This window comes from Cornus florida, unplaced genomic scaffold (genome assembly GCF_030987335.1).
Source record: "Cornus florida cultivar Cherokee Brave unplaced genomic scaffold, ASM3098733v1 CherokeeBrave_3.0.0_Hap2_Chr03, whole genome shotgun sequence".
Taxonomy (NCBI): domain Eukaryota; kingdom Viridiplantae; phylum Streptophyta; class Magnoliopsida; order Cornales; family Cornaceae; genus Cornus; species Cornus florida.
The window spans coordinates 53,100,642-53,118,139 of record NW_026775573.1 but is presented as its reverse complement, the minus strand read 5'-3'; the positions used below and the strand labels follow the sequence as shown (position 1 = coordinate 53,118,139).

Sequence of the window (17,498 nt, the reverse complement as noted above, 5' to 3'; positions counted from 1 at the left end):
TTTCTCTCATACCACAACCCCCATCATAAACATAGAGAAGTGGCCTTCCAAGCATCTCGCACTCGGCTCTCCACTACTTTCCAAGCCTCGAGCAAATCAACCGTTGACTCAGGAAATACCCAAGCCAATCCAAAAGCAACCAAGAACATATCCCAAATATCCCTTGCCACAGGGCAGTGCTCCCCCGACTTCTTTCACATGCAACACCAGCTCACCACAACCTGACGTCTCCTTCTGAGGTTATCACAAGTGAGGATGCTTCCAAGAGCAGTGGTCCATGCAAAGAAAGCCACCTTCAAAGGGTGTTGTGGGTGGGTTCAAGAGGCATTGGGGCTACCACATTGGGCGAGCTAGGTGCACAATCCCGCATCGCTTGGGTAAGGGAAAGGTGAAGTGCTTATATATAGGTGTGTCACTCCAATTGGTATGAGGCCTTTTGACGTAAAATCCAAAAGCAAAACTGTGCGGACTCAGGCCTAAAGTGGACAAAAAAAACAGTGTGTAGTTTATTGATAATCATAGTCGTGTTACATGGGTCTATCTCATAAAGACCAAGAATGAGGTGTATACTATTTTTAAAGTTTTTGTGAGAATGGTTCAGACTCAGTATGGCCGTACCATAAAAATTTGGGAAAATTACACGGACCTCTCCTATGGTTTGTCATATTTACAAGGGTCTCCCCTATGGTTTGAGAAATTACACGGACCTCCCCTAAAAATGAAACGTTGTTAGATAGACCTCCCTTTTTAAGGGTCAACACGAGTCAACGACAGATTTTGTTGATGTCATGTACTAAATAAATTAAAATTCCCATATTATCCTTGTTTGAAGTATGCTTTTATATATACAATTAACTGAGGCTCACTTGAACTAGCTCACCAGTTTGCCATAAGCTGAAGGTCTAAGCCATTGACGATTTTAAATTAAGGCCTTTGTACATCTGTGCCCTCGCTCGATTAAACGGACTTTCAGTCTGGTAACAATAGAGGCTTCAGCAACCCCGACTAATCTTCAATAACAGCTTGGGCTGACTTCGGTTCTTTAGAGAGGTCACTTGAAGTGGGTAACTTCAGCAATCAAACCAACTGGCGTGAACAGTTCTGGCAACCATGGCTCAAGTGAAAGCTCAGACCAGGAACTTGCATTGAAACCGTCAACGGCTCAGTCCTTCAGCTTACGGCAAACTGGTGAGCTAGTTCAGCTGAGTCTCTGCAGTTTGCATCAACCGAAGTACACCGGACTGGAGTTTGCCGGACTATAGCAGACGGGCCAGACTAAAGTGAAGTACACCGAACTGAAATGAACCTCATTGGTCTGGACTGAAGCTCGCCGGACTGAAGGACTCCAGAACAGTTGGGTTTAAATGCAGCCCGCCAAACCTGTTCACGTAGCTCACCGGAACTGTTTTCGACAGAGCTGTTGGGCCTCTGTAACTCGCTAGAGTTCTTTGCCGGTCTATTAGCTGAAACTCAGACCTTGCTTTCAGTCGTCGCTGGCTGGGTCTATGTGATGGAGAACAATGATGAAGCTTCCTGTTTAGTCTTCATGTGATCAGCAAGCTTTCATCGGAGTTCATGGAGGATGAAGTTTGGCTGGTTCTTGTTTGCTCGAAGCTTTAGTTGGTTTTGGTCGCAGTAGGACTTTCAATTGTTTGTATATTGTTGTACATTATTGTATGAGTTGTCACGTTGTACAGTATTATATGAGTTGTCACACGGGTACCATTAGTATTGTATGAGTTGTCACATGTGTGCATTTAGTATTGTATGAGTTGTCACCTACCCGTCATTCCCATATATAGAATTACCGTGTATAGGGTTTACTTGTTCTCCACTCACCTACTCCCATAGTGTCATATCCTGAATTTTATTAGCTCTTTAATTATTATTATGAGCTTGTTAATATTTGTTTGAGCTTAAATACTTATATTTAATTGCGTTGGAAAACAAAATAAGAAATTGCATTTTTATAAACAATTAATTTCAAGTACGAGAATTGTTCACAAATGCATGGTATGTGGTACCTAGAAGTGTTTGCACATGTTTATTATATTCATGGGTATGGTATCAAATACAAATTTTTGAAGTGGTGGCAGCTAATGGGAAGAAAGAAATATATATATATATATAGTTATAATAAATGAAGAGGGTGTATATATTGAAGTATATGTGTGATGTCATGGGTGTGTTTGTGCTAGAAGTATATGCTGGTGGCCCATTCTTATAGATAAAATTACATTAGTTCAAAGCTTACTCTACAAGCTTTAAAGTTGGTAAGGTAAATTGGTGGGCCTAATTGAGAACCATGCCTATGCACATATATCCTTAAGTATTGCGTGGGTAAAAGCTTAATTAGAAAAGTGTTCTAACTGCTAGTGTACATATATATCCAAGAATACTCACTCAATCACACACACATGGTCAATATTCATGTATAGATATATATTCGTGTGGAGGTTTGCTGTTGGACCGCTGGAATCATCCTACTTATCTATGTGGGTTGATTAAAATAAAATAAAAAGGAAGCCATTATTTTATTTTTTAGGTGTTCACAGCACAAACCATCAGTGCCCATACACTCAACACATCACAAAGTGCCTTTAAGGAGCCGTTTGAACTGAACTAGGAAGGGAGTGTTTAAAGAAAAAAAAAAAAAAAAAAGATACAGAAGGAAGGGGCCAAAAATTCTCTCTCAAATTTCTGCCAGCCAATACTACAGGTAAGGAGACGGAAAGGACCACATCGACAGTACCAAAGGAAAAATAAATAATTTGAAAAGTGGTCAAAGTGAGTGTATTCACTGGGAGTTTTTACACTTGAATGTATTAATTGAAGTATTGAAGATGTGTGTATGAAATGAAGATGCTTATATAACTTGATTATATTGTATAAGGTCCATACTCTGCCTGGAAGGAGAGTAATATATTATATGAGGTCCATTCTCTAGCCTGGAAAAAGAATAATATATTATATAAGGTCCATACTCTGCCTGAAAGGAAAGTACTATACTATATAAGGTCCATACTCTGGCTTAAAAGAAGAGTACTATATTATATAAGGTCCATACTCTGGCCTAGAAGGAGAGTACGATATTTTAATGCCTGCAATATGTTAATGAAGTTTAATTGAAGTTATCAGATAATATTTGTTTATATTACTATGATGTAGTAATGTTGCATTCACTGGGCTTTAAGTTCATTCCTTCAATATTTATATTTTTTCAGATATCAGGTTGGGTTGCTACTGCCAGGTCTAGAGTCCTGGGTGTGTCTGGGGAAAATAACAATGGAACATCTTTTGTATAAAATGTAAATATTGTAGTAAAATTTAATATTGTGACTTGTAATTAATGGTTTAGTTTTCTTAAAACTTGCAAGGTGGATTTATAATTTATTTTTAATTGAAAACTTTTAAGCAGGCACTCTGATATATGATGACGTCATGTATGTATAAGGTTAATGCAGATGGTTAGATACATTCCAATTGTTCAATTTATTTAATAGTGTAAATTGGGTTGGGGTGTGTCACATAGCTTCTCCTATATAAACACCATTGTATTATTGTATTACTCACTCAATAACATATACATTTTCATTTTTTTTTTTTTTCTCTCTCCCTTTCAACATGGTATCAAAGTAGAAATCAACCCCTCTTTAAGTATATTTTTTTTAGTCTTATTCAGACTCTCCGATCTTGAATCCATCTCGGCTTTCAATCAGCAATCTCTTCTCAGCGATCCCTCCTCGGTGATCTCAGTTCTCGTCTCGGCAATCTCTCTCGGATCCTTCCTCGGCTCTTTCCTCGATAATTTCTCTCGGGTTCATCCCAGCTAAATCTTGGTTCTCTTATCTCAGCTCCCGCTCGCTACTATATCTCATTTGTTCGGCAGCTCTTGTGATGGATACGAAGGAATCCCATCTACTTGGGTCAATCACCAGCACCAAACTGAAAGACTCGAACTACCTTAAATGGTCTCAAGCCGTAGAGGTGTTCTTACAGGCTCGAGGAAAACTATCTTATCTTAAATCAACCAAACCCACCAGTGATGAAAAGATTATTGAGGCTCGGGAGAAAGAAGATGCTCAGATTACGACTTGGTTATGGAACAACTTGGAGCCTGAGATCTTCAACATGTCATTCCTAGAATCTACCAACTAGGAAGATCTCAGGGACATGTATTCTTCAGAGAATAATATTTCTCGTATTTATCAAGACATTTTTAATCTCCAGCAGGGAGATCGTTCGGTTGACAAAATTTTTATCTGGACTTAAACCCGAACTCGCTCCGATCAGTTCGTAGATTTTGTCCGGCAAAGAGATACCCACAGCAAGTGAGACTTTTGCTCAATTGAGAAGGACAACCAATCTGCTCTTGTTGTTCCTACTGAGCAACATAATACTGTATATGGAGGACAAGGGGGTAGACGTCCTTCCAACCTAGGCCGTGGTACTCGTAGCAGCAGAGGGGGTCGTGGCAGCAAGAAGTGTACTCATTATGGCCGAAACAATCACTCTATTCACTTCTGTTGGGCTTTTCATGGCAAGCCAACTTGGGCTAATCAAGCTTCGGTTTCGGAGGAGACTACTCCCACTCCTGCGAATGAACAAGTCGTTCTCTCCAAAGCCGAGTATGATTCTCTAGTAAAGCGTGAGCGTACAAATCAGCCCTCCTCCACCGCTACTATCATTACTTTAGGTAATACGTGTCTCCATGCTTCATCTTCTACACCTTGGATCATTGATTCAAGGGCATCCGATTACATAACAGGTAACCCATCTCTTCTTTCTGATATTTCTCATGTTTTCTCACCATCGGTTGTTACTATAGCAAATGGTGCCAAATCACCTGTTCATGGAATTGGTACCTTCCGCACTTCAGGTCTCACTTTTTCATCAGTTTTATATATCCCTCAATTTTCATTCAATTTATGGTCAGTTCGCAAAATTATATCAGATTTAAATTGCTCAGTTACTTTTTCTCCTTCCTGTTGTCTTTCAGGATCTCAAGATGAAGAAGACGATTGGTGGGGAGTTTGAGAAGGATGGTCTTTACTACTTCCAGCCAACTACTGCTCCGACAGCTCTACATTCCACCTCCTCTTCAGCTTACCAGTGGCATTGCCGCCTTAAACATCCCTCTTTAAATAGTCTTCGAGTTCTTTAGTTGATTTTTTTGAGTTTAATTGCACTACTTGCAAACTTAGTAAACATCATCAGGCTACTTTTAAGTCTCGTTTTGATAATAAAAGTTTAAAACCTTTTGAGTTGGTGCATTCGGATGTTTGGAGACCAGCTCGTACTATTGGTTTATTTGGTGCTCATTATTTGGTGTCATTTATTGATGATTATTCACGTTTAACTTGGGTTTATATTCTTAAAGATAGATCTCAAGTATTCTCTGTTTTTCAATCCTTTTATGCTGAAATTCAAAATCAGTTTGATGCAAAATTACTTGTTCTTAGAAGTGACAATGCCCTTAAATATAAACTTAATGTTTTTCAAAAGTTTCTCGAGTCGAGGGGCATTATCCATCAAACATCTTGAGTTGATACCCCGTAACAAAATGAAGTTGCTGAACGGAAGAATGGCCCACTCCTAGCTATCGCTCATGCCTAAATAATTCAAATGCATGATCCAAAACATTTTTGGACAGATGCAGTTTTGGTTGCTACTTATCTTTTAAACTGCATGCCTTCTAAGGTCCTTCAAGGAAAATCACCCTTCCAAATGATTTTTTCTGACAAAAACTCTTTTTCCATTCCTCCAAAGGTGTTTGGGTGTGTCTGTTTTGTTCATAATCTAAGTCTAGGACGAGACAAACTTGATCCTCGTGCTCACAAATGTATTTTCTTAGGTTATTCTCGCACTCAAAAGGGATATAAATATTACAATCCAACTCCTGTAAACAATTTGTGTGTGCAAATGTAACTTTCTTTGAGGATGTTCCTTATTATTCCCAGGAAGGCAGTCGTCTGGAGGACTCTGTTCTTCAAGATTCTGTTCTTCCAACCCTAGTTTTTTATTCTGACATCCCACCAGCTCTTCATGTCTACGCTCATCGCCGAAAAAGAGTAATTAATCGTGTTCCAACAACTGAAGTAGTAAACCCAGCCTTGCCACTTCCACCAGTTGCTTCAACGCCTAGAGATTCTTTCATCCCTGTGGACTCTGATCTTGATCAACTTATTGTTGTTCGGAAAGGTAAACAGTCTTCTACCAATCACCCTATCTCCAATTTTTATCGTATAATAAATTTGCCGTCCTCCTTTCAAGCTTTTTCTTTGTCATTACCTCTATTGCTCTTCTTAAGTCCTACAAGGAGACACTTTCTCATCCAGGGTGGAAGAAAGCTATGGAAGAAGAAATAAACGCTTTTAAAATTGAATCATACTTGGGACCTTGTTCCTAAGCCTGGTGATACTCAGGTTGTTAGTTGTCGTTGGGTTTTTACTGTTAAATAGAAGCCTGATGGTACTCTTGACCGTCTCAAAGCTTAACTTGTTGCTAAAGGCAACACCCAGACTTATGGCCTTGATTATATTGAGACATTCTCTCTTGTGTCCAAACCGAATTATGTTCGTGTGATAATCTCTCTTGTAGCTATCTAGACTGGCCACTTCATCGACTTGATGTTAAAAACGCCAAAATGGGCGAATAATCCGTGTCCGACACGTGTCGGATACGGACACGCATCGGACACGCCCCGACACGTGTTGGACACACCAAAAAAGTGTCTGGAATATATATATATATTTTTTTAATTTTTGGACATGGCACGAATACTCGTGTCTGACACGGACACGCGTCGGACACGCCCTGACACTTGTTGGACACACCAAAAAACGTGTCTGGAATATATATATATATATTTTTTAATTTTCGAACACGACTCTAACACGGCGAACACTTCATGGACACGCGTCCAACACGCCAGGGGGGTGTATCCGACACGCAAGTCTGGAAATTTTTTTTTTATTTATTTCTGGACACAGCTCAGACATGGCACGGGCACTCCGTGGACACGCGTGTCTGGAATTTTTTTTTTTTTAAATGTTGATATGTTCTGTTTTTTGTTTTGTACTACCCTTTTGGTATTGTAAATGGTAAAAGTCCTAGGTCAAATGATGGATAGGAATAGATGATAGCACACTAACTTGTTTTGGTATCTTTTGGGGGGACTAGCCTTTAGGTTTTTGTGAATGTTAAGTGCTAACAGTAAAGTCCTGAATGTTAAACAGTCATGAATGTTAATAGTTCTTTCTGTCTATACTTTTGTATTTGGAGTAAAGTTCTAATGATGATTAAATGATACTAGTTATTATTCTAATGTCTTATTTTTTATTTGGTTTTACAACATTGTTCTTTTATAGTTTATTAGTTATGAGTTATGATTTGTATTTTTTTTTCCATTGTGAGGTTGATGAAAAATAATAGCACTCAGTAATTTTTAAAGTACTATATCATATATATATATATATATATTATTCGCCGCGTCCGTGTCCTAATTTTTTTGAATTTGCCGTGTCGCCGTGTCCGTGTCGTGTCGTATCCGTATCCCTTATCCGTGTCCGTGTCCGTGTCCATGCTTCTTAGACTAGAATGGTTATTATCATTTCATTCCTACACATTTCATATTTACAACCAAACAATATAATGAGAATGGCCATTCCATTCCATTCCCATTCTCATTTTATTCCATTCCCATTCTCATTCCATTCCTACTTCCATTCCATTCCATTCCTACACGCCAAACACAGCATTGTTCTCTTACAAGATACTAGATCTCTTGGTTCGAATCATGTAGCTACACCCTTGGAGACTAGTGTAAAACTTAAGGTGGATGATAATGACCCACTCATGATCCAGAGATGTATTGGAGATTTGTAGATAAACTTATTTACCTTACAATCACTCGTCTAGACATCTCCTATGCAGTCAGTGTTGTGAGCCAGTTCATGACCAGTCCTCGGGTACCTCACATGGAGGCAGTTGTACGCATCTTGAAATATCTCAAGGGTGCTCCGGGACGTGGTTTGCTTTATCAATCTTCTGGACATCTTTAGATTGAGGGATAGACAGATGCAGATTGGGTCGGTTCTCCTTCTGATCGATGGTCCACCACGGGTTACTGCACCTTCATCGGAGGAACTCTAGTAACTTAGAGAACAAGAAACAGTCAGTTGTGGCTCGTTCCAGTGCTGAAGCGGAGTATCGTGCTATGGCACACACTGCCTGTGAACTTACTTGGTTGAAAACTCTTTTACAAGAACTTGGGATTTCAGTCCAGTACCCAATTCCTCTCCATTGCGACAATCATGCAGCTATTCATGTTGCTAGCAATCCAGTCTACCATGAGAGGACTAAACACATTGAAATAGATTGTCATTTCATTCGATCTAAAGTTGACTCCAATAAGATTGTTACACCTTTTGTTCCTTCTGGTAGGAAGCTAGCCGACATCTTCACTAAGGCGCTTCCTAAGAACTCTATTGATTCCATATGTAGCAAGTTGGGAGTTATTTTTTTTTTTTTTCGATAAGTGCAAGTTGGGAGTTATTGACATTTACTATTCAGCTTGAGGGGGAGTGTTGTAAAGCATTGTATGAATTGTCACATTGTACAGTATTGTATGAGTTGTCACACGTGCACACTTAGTATTGTACGAGTTGTCACACGTGTACAGTTAGTATTGTATGAGTTGTCACCGACCCCTCGTTACCATATATAGAATTATCATGTATAGGGTTTAGTTGTTCTCCACTCACCTACTCCCGTAGCTTCTCCTATATAAACACCATTGTATTATTGTATTACTCACTCAATAACATATACGTTTTCATATATTTTTTCTCTCTCTCTCTCTCTCTCTCTCTCTCTCTCTTTCAACATATATATATATATATATATATATATATATATATATATATCTAAAATCATATAGGTAGTTCAATTATTTATGTTGAAAAGGAAAGATTCGATAGTAATACTACAAAATATGATTAGCTGTAAATATAATAATATGGAGGATTTGCTGTAAATAGAATATTGGTCAATGCTGTAAATTAGGAAATTAATTAATTAAGCCAGCTAGGAAATTAAGTAATCAGTTTCTTGATTTTGTGCTTGTATTCTCTCCTATAAGGAGAACCCGTGTAAACTTGTGTGAATTGTGAACTAATACAAAAAAAGTTCATTCCATATTTTCTCCCTTTCAAGTTTAGATGGTATCAGAGCCACCCTAAGAAATTCGGAAAAAACCTTAATTTCTTTTCTACACAATTTCTTTGCTGATCAGCCATGTCTGACATTTCCTCCGTGTCAACTTCGCCTGTCACAACCCAACCAACCAATCCTGCAACCGAAGCCCCCAATACCGATTCTCACTCGGTTCAGATCACCACTATTCGCCTTAATGGTGACAATTATTTACGGTGGTTCCAATCCGTTCGGATGTACATCGGAAGGCGGGAAAAGATCGGGTACCTGACGGGAGACAAGAAGGCACCAGCATCGAAGGACCCAACGTACGTGACCTGAGATGCAGAAAATTCAATGGTGATGATTTGGCTCGTGAACTCCATGGACGAGGATATTAGCTCCAACTATATGTGCTACTCCACGGCCAAGGAGCTCTGGGACAACGTGAATCAGATGTACTCTGATTTGGGAAATCAGTCTCAGGTCTACGAATTCGCTCTCAAACTTGGTGAGATGCGGCAGGGAGAAGACTCGATCACCAGGTATTTCAATTCATTAAAGCGCCTTTGGCAGGACATGGATCTGTTCAATGATTATGAATGGAAATCCACTGAAGATGCCAATCACTACAAATGGACCGTGGAGGCTCATTGCATTTACAAATTCCTTGCTGGGTTCAACGTGGAATTTGATGAAGTACAAGGACGGATCATTGGCAGGACTCCACTTCCTCCAATTGGTGAGGTGTTTACTAAGGTTCGAAGAGAAGAGAGCCGCAAATATGTAATGTTGGGGAAGAAGACTACCAGCGGGCCTGTTGAGAGTTTTGCCCTTGTTGTTGCGGCGACTGCTGCTACTAAAGCAGTCAATTTTTAGCGAAAACCTGAAGAGAAGCCACGGGTCTGGTGCGACTTTTGTAACAAATCACGCCATACTCGGGAGAACTGCTGAAAAATCCACGAAAAACCAGCGAATTGGAAGAGTAGCGAGCCTGGTGACAGAAGTAGGCATGCAATTCCTACTGCCAATGAAGCTGAGACAAGTCCCTTAAGCAAGGACCAGATGGATCAAGCTACTAAAATTTAATTCCTCATCTGGTATTCCTAGTGTTTCTCTTGTACAAATGGTAATGCACTTAATACCCTTTCTTGTTGTTTAAATTCTGCTCCATGGATCATCAATTCTGGAGCCTCTGATCATATGACCAGCCTTTCCATTCTTTTTAGCACTTACTCACCATATTCTGGCCTTGAAAAAATTAGAATTGCAGATGGTAGTTTCTCACCTATTACAGGAAAAGATTTGATAAAATTATCTGAGAATATAGATCTTAAATCTGTTCTCCATGTCCCTGAACTAGCCTATAACCTTTTATCTATAAGTAAACTAACCAAAAAATCTAATTGTCATGTAATTTTTTGTGATTCTTACTATGAATTTCAGGACCAGAACTTGAGGAAGAAGATTGGTAGTGCTAAGATAATAGATGGACTTTACTACTTTAATGGTGACTTTTCCAGTAATAAAGAGGCTCAGGGCCTTAGTAGTGTAGTTCTAATTCTGTTTATGAACAAATAATGTTTTGGCATTTAACACTAAGACATCCTAGCTTTCCATATCTTGAACATTTGTTTCCTACTTTATTTAAAGGTTCGGATTGTTCATCGTTCTATTGCGAAAGTTGTTGCTTATCTAAAAGTCATCGTACTACTTATTTGCCAAAACCTTATACTTCTTCAAAACCATTTTATTTAATACATAGTGATGTTTGGGGACCTTCAAGAGTCACTACTATCTCTAGGAAAAAATGGTTTGTTACTTTTATAGATAATCATACCCATTTATGTTGAGTTTATTTGATGAATGAAAATTCTGAGACTGAAAAACTTTTTAAGAATTTTTACACAATGGTTGAAACTCAGTTTCAAGAAAAAATTAGCATTTTTCACACCAATAATGGAACCGAGTATTTTAATCATAATTTGGGGAGTTTTTTTAAAGAAAAGGGTATTCATCATCAGTCAACTTGTGTGGATACCCCTCAACAAAACAGAAATGCTAAAAGAAAAAAATAAACAGTTATTTGAAGTGACTCGTGCTATAATGTTTTCAATGAATGTTCCAAAATATCTTTGGGGGGAAGCTATTTTAACAGCTTTGTATTTGATTAACAAAATGCCTACACGTGTTTTAAAATATGGCACGACATTAGAATGTTTCAAAAGAATTTTTCCCTTATCTAGGATATACTCGGATTTACCTCTAAGGGTTTTTGACTGCATAACTTTTGTTCATATACCCAATAATACTCGGTCTAAACTTGATCCTCAGGCTAAAAAATGTGTTTTAATAGGGTATGCTTCTAATAAAATTTATGTTAGTATGGGTGTCTCTTTCTTTGAAAATAAATCCTACTTTAACAAAAATTCTCTTCAGGGGGAGAATGAGGTGATGGAAGAAAATTTTTGGGATTTATCTCCTACTCCTTTACCAAATGTGATTTTGACTACTTCACCTCATCCTACTGTTATTCCTAAAATTCAAAGACAGGAATAATGTGATAAAACCAATGAAAACAATGAAGGGCATCCTAGTCATATAGTGCCAAACATTACTATATTTGAAACAGGGGAAGAATCACTACAACCGGGAAAAAAAGTACCCAATGGTGAGCCTCTGGTTTATACTCGGAGAAGTCCTCATCAAAAGAGTCAAAGTCAGCCTATTCCTCTTGGAAATGATCAATCTCGACCACCGGGAACTGGACCTCCAGATATCACAGGTAGTTTTGTCCCTAACTCATCTTCAATTCCTGTTGCTTCTCCTAACTAAGAACCATCAGACCTTGATATTCCTATAGCTGTTAGGAAAGGTTCTTGAACTTGCACCAAAAATCCAAAATATCCTATTGCCAAATACCTTTCTTATGAAAAACTCTCTCATGCTCATAGGGCTTTTACCCCAAAAATCTCACACTTGTTTGTCTCGAGAAACATTTAGGAAGCTCTTAATGATCCGAATTGGAAGTTAGCAGTGATGGAAGAGATGAATGCTCTTAGAAGAAGTGGTACTTGGGAGATAGTCGATTTACCTAAGGAGAAAAGAACAGTAGGCTGCAAGTGGGTCATTACTGTGAAATGTAAAGCTGATGGTAGCATAGAGAGGTACAAGGCAAGACTAGTAGCAAAAGGGTCACCAAGACTTATGGAATTGATTATCAGGAAACTTTTGCTCCTGTAGCCAAGATAAACTCAATCAGAATCTTGTTATCTTTGGCTGTGAATTTCAGCTGGCCATTACACCAGTTAGATGTAAAAAATGCCTTTTTAATTGGAGATCCTGAGGAGGAGGTTTTTATGAATCTACCACCTGGGTTTGAGGGAAAATTGGGACCTAATAAAGTCTGTAAACTGAAAAAATCTTTATATAGTCTCAAACAGTTCCCTAGAGCTTGGTTTGAGAGATTTGGGAGAGCTGTGAAGAGTTGTGGCTGTTAGAGCCAAGCTGACCATACCATGTTCTACAAACATAGTAGAGAAGGCAAGGTTGCAGTCTTAATTGTCTATGTGGATGATATAGTCTTGACAGATGATGATAACGAAGAATTGGAGAGACTAACAAAAAGACTTGCAGCTGACTTCGAGATCAAGGATTTTGGTGCATTAAAATACTTTCTTAGAATGGAGTTTGCTGGATCCAAAGAAGTTATATTTGTGAATCAACATAAATATGTTCTTGATTTTACTTAGTGAGACTGGTCTGCTAGAACGTAAACCAGTCGAGACACCCACTGAGCCTAACCTTAAGCTGTAACCTTCTAAAGCTGAAGAAGTTCTGAATAGAGAGCAGCATCAAAGACTTGTTAGAAGACTAATTTACTTGTCACATACACATCCAGATATAGCTTTTGCAGTCAACATGGTTAGCCAATTCATGCATTCACCTGGACGAGAACACTTTGATGTAGTCTACAGAATTCTCAAATACCTAAAAGGGACCCTGGAAGAGGTCTACTTTAAAAAAAACCATGGGCATTTGCAAGTTGAAGCCTATACTGATGCGGATTGGACTAGGAGTGCTATTGATAGACGGTCAACTTTTGGCCACTACACCTTTATTGGAGGTAACCTTGTCACCCAGCAAAGTTAAACATAGAATATGGTTGCAAGAAGTAGCGCAGAGGCCGAGTTTAGATCGGTTGCTTATGGAATTTGTGAGGTGTTATGGATTAAGAGACTATTAGAAGAATTAAAGGTCTCTAATCCGTTGCCTATAAAATTGTACTGTGACAATAAAGTTGCTATTTCGATCGCTCACAATCCAGTGCTTCATGATAGAACAAAGCACGTGGAGGTAGACAAACACTTCATTAAGGAAAAGCTCGAAAACAGATTGACCTATATGCCGTACATTCCTACTACCGAGCTAGTTGCAGATGTGCTTACAAAGGGACTTCCTACAAGACAATTCGACAGACTAATTGGCAAGCTGGCTATGGAGGATATCTTTAAACCAGCTTGAGGGAGAGTGTTGAAAAGGAAAGATTCGGTAGTAATACTACCAAATATTATTAGCTGTAAATATAATAATACGAAGACTATTTGTTGTAAATAGAATATTGGTCAATGCTGTAAATTAGGAAATTAATTAATTAGGCCAGCTAGCTATTGTAATCAGTTTCCTGATTTTGTGTTTGTATTCTCTCATATAAGGAGAACCTGTGTAAACTTGTGTGAATTGTGAGCTAATACAGAAAAAGTTCATTCCATATTTTTTCCCTTTCATGTTTAGAATTTACCATAGCAACTTTAGGGCATTTAAGTAAATTAGACAGGTCTGTTAGTCCATTTGACGATCCGTCACTAGGAAGGGAGATCTGTGTAACAACGTTTCATTTTTAGGGGAGGTCCATGTAATTTCTCAAACCATAAGGGAGGTCCCTGTAATTATGGAAAACCATAGGGGAGGTCCCTGTAATTATAGAAAATAATAAGGAAGGTCCAGTAATTATAGCAAACCATAGGGCAGGTCCGTGTAATTTACCCTAAAAATATAAAAACTGATCATGCTAAAGAGTACCCTTATGGGGAGGTACAACAGTTATGTAAAAAATTTGGGATTGAGTAATCAGATGTCTAATGTTCAAAGCCCTCTCAACAAAATGGTCGATATGAGAGAGAGAATTGCCACATCCTTAACTTAACCGAAGCCATCTGCATTAGCATAAATGTTCCCCTGTCATTTTGAGGAGATGCAGTTCTTACAGCTGTCTAAATCATTAGGGTTGTTAACCTTATATCACTCCAATGTCCAGACCTGGCCCAACCTATTTATTTCATATAAATGTTCAGTGGCCCATGCCCAACCAAATCCATAATGGAAGCAGGACTCCACATGGTCCGAGATAAGAGATCCAGTCCATTGGTTCGAAACTTGGAAACCAAGAAAGAAGTTTAGGGTAAAATGTAGACTTCTATAAATAGAAGTTAGAGAGAGAAAGTAGGGAGATTGTTTAAAGTGTGAGAAAATCTTTCCATAATAGAAAAGAAAATTTCTTGCATCTTCATTTAGCACCATCTGTCGGAAACGAAGAGAAAGATCCATCGATTTCAACACCAAAACGATGACACAGCTCTGGTCGGGAACCACGAGCTGAGAGGAAGGCTCCCGTCAACAAGACGAGAACGAACGAGTCAGGCATGATGAGCTGATGCAGATCATCGAAACTCTACGACAAGAGAACGATGAGCTCAGATCCAGGATGGAGTGAAGGGAAGCATAACCACCCCCTCGTCCGCCAACAAAGGATGAGAGGGTGGGGGTGACAAATGTCAACCGGAGGGCAAGGAGAGAAGGATCCATCTATATGGACCCACAGCACAGAAGACGAGGTGGAATATGTTGAGGTTATCCCTTCATGGCAAAGAGAATCAACTGCAGACAAGACGTTCAACGAATTACACCAGTCAGATGTGAGCACTCACAATCAAAGGGTCACCGGAAGGTAGCAATGCGATCGAAAGGCGCCCACCATGAACAACAAGGTTGTTCGTACATTATCTGAAATGGTCGATTCTCCGTTCACGAAAGAGATCCTCCGATCCCCAAAACCAAGGAAGTTCTCAATGCCAACGTTTACTTTATTTGATGGAACTAAAGATCTAATCGAGCACATATACCAGATCCAACTGAAAATGGCCATAGACACCGAAGATGATGCCCAAATGTGCAAGGTCTTCCCCATGAGCCTCACAGGACCCACGCTCAACTAGTTCAAGCATCTGCCAAAGGGATCGGTGAGAAGTTTCCAAGCACTCTGCGATCTGTTGATAGGTCAGTACTTCGATAACCGGCGAATAGAGAAGGACATATCATATCTATTCACTATGCGACAACAGGAAGGCGAGCGCCTCCAGGCTTTCCTCACTAGATTCAATTTGGAGATGAGCGGTGATTAATTGCCATTTATCCTTAACGGTGCAGGTGTTCAAACTGGCTATGGTCAGAGGGACTCATTTCACACATCCTTGGTGGTGACGTCACCCAAAACTACGGATGAGCTCAATTCAAGGGCGCAGGGCTACGTATGGCTAAAGGAGGATGAAGCTGTCAATATAAAGAAGACAATGATAGTCATAGTGGAGAACAAGTCAAAAGTCAAAAGTCAAAATGACCACCCAGAGGTCTCCAATAGCACAATCACGAGTGGTTCCTTGGAAGACTGAGAAGAGGTAGCGAGAAGACGAGACGATCACCCCCCTCAAAGTCACTTTAGCATGGCTATACCAAGAGAATAAAGTGATGTTTAGTCCGCCTCAACCGATCAGACAACCACTCGAGCAGAGGGATCAGTCAAAGCATTGCACATTCCACAGTGATTTTGGGCACCAAACGAATGAGTGTAGGAACCTGAGGAGGCAGGTTGAAATGCTGATTACAAAAGGTGAGTTAGCCAACTATGTCCAGGCTAAGGAACAGAACCGTTCGGCCGATCAGACAAGGAGAAATCTGAGAGTGAACCCTTAAGAGGGGCAGCCAGTTCGAGTCATTAGCTGAGGATGAATCAAAAGAACTACAGCAAACATGCCTTCGGCAGGCCCACAAGATGAGAATGCTCGGCAGTATCAATACAGTCCGCCGGGAGGGCGATATGGACTTAATCAGATTTGACAAGACTAATCTTCTCAGAGTTCAAACCCCTCATGAAGACCCATTAGTGATTAGCTTGATGGTGTTAAACTGCTTTATCAAAAGAGTTTTAGTGGACCCACGCAATAGCGCCAACATCATAACGAAGGTGGCGTTCAAACAATTGATGGTGGACCCGAAACAGGTCAGGCCTACAGGAACCCTAGTAGGTTTTGACGGAAAGCGAGTGGAACAATTGGAGTGGTTGAGCTGCCAGTGTGTGCCGCACGAAGAAACCTGAAGAAGAATTTTGTCATAGTGGACGTTCACCCTTCTTATAACCTCCTAATGGGGAGGGGGTGGATCCACCGAGTCCATGGCGCTTCGTCCACCTTACACCAGATCATGAGGTACTTGAGTCTAGATGGGAATGAGGTGATTGACATCCACGGTGACCAAGTAGCAACAAAGGAATGCTATGTGGTGACGCTTAAGGCCAGTGGGAAGTGCAAGGCGATCACCCATCCCGCGAGCCCAAAATAGCAATTACAAAGCCCTCCGCCCAGAAAAGTCGAGATCAGGACAGAGTAGTCGGTCCTCACGATGGAACCATTAGAGGAAGTGCTAATCGACTCCTGATACTTGAACGAACCACGAAGATATGGTCAACGCAAACCATAGAGGAAAAGCACCTGCTGATTGAAACCCTAACCAAAAACATAGATGTATTCGCTCAGAGTCACTTAAACAAGTCAGGAGTCAACCCATCCTGTTCTTGCCATTGCTTAAACGTTGATCCGCATTTCAAACCTTTCCAGTACAAGCAGAGGAGGTTCAAGCCAGAGCGAAATCAGATCATAGCAAAAAAGGTGGACAGACTGCTAGAAGTAGGGTTCATCAAAGAAATGCAGTACCCCTCTTGGTTGTCCAATGTGGTGGTCATCCAAGAGAAAAATAGAAAATGAAGAGTTTGCATTGATTTCACAAACTTAAACGAGGCTTGTCCCAAAGATAGTTTTCCCCTACCAAAGATTGACCAAATGGTAGACGCAACCACTGGGTATGAACGTCTAACCTTCCTAGATGCATATTCAGGTAATAACCAGATCCCCATGCATCCAAATGATGAGGAAGAGGCATCTTTCGTAATAGAACGAGGGACCTATTGCTAC

At 39.8% G+C, this 17,498-nt stretch overlaps 1 protein-coding gene across 3 annotated transcripts in view; it reads right to left on the bottom strand.

Annotated features, from left to right (window-relative positions):
* LOC132300541 (uncharacterized) overlaps nucleotides 1–17,498 on the bottom strand; it is a 67,390-nt gene that overhangs the window by 38,293 nt on the left and 11,599 nt on the right. The gene's annotated exons all lie outside the window — the stretch shown is intronic.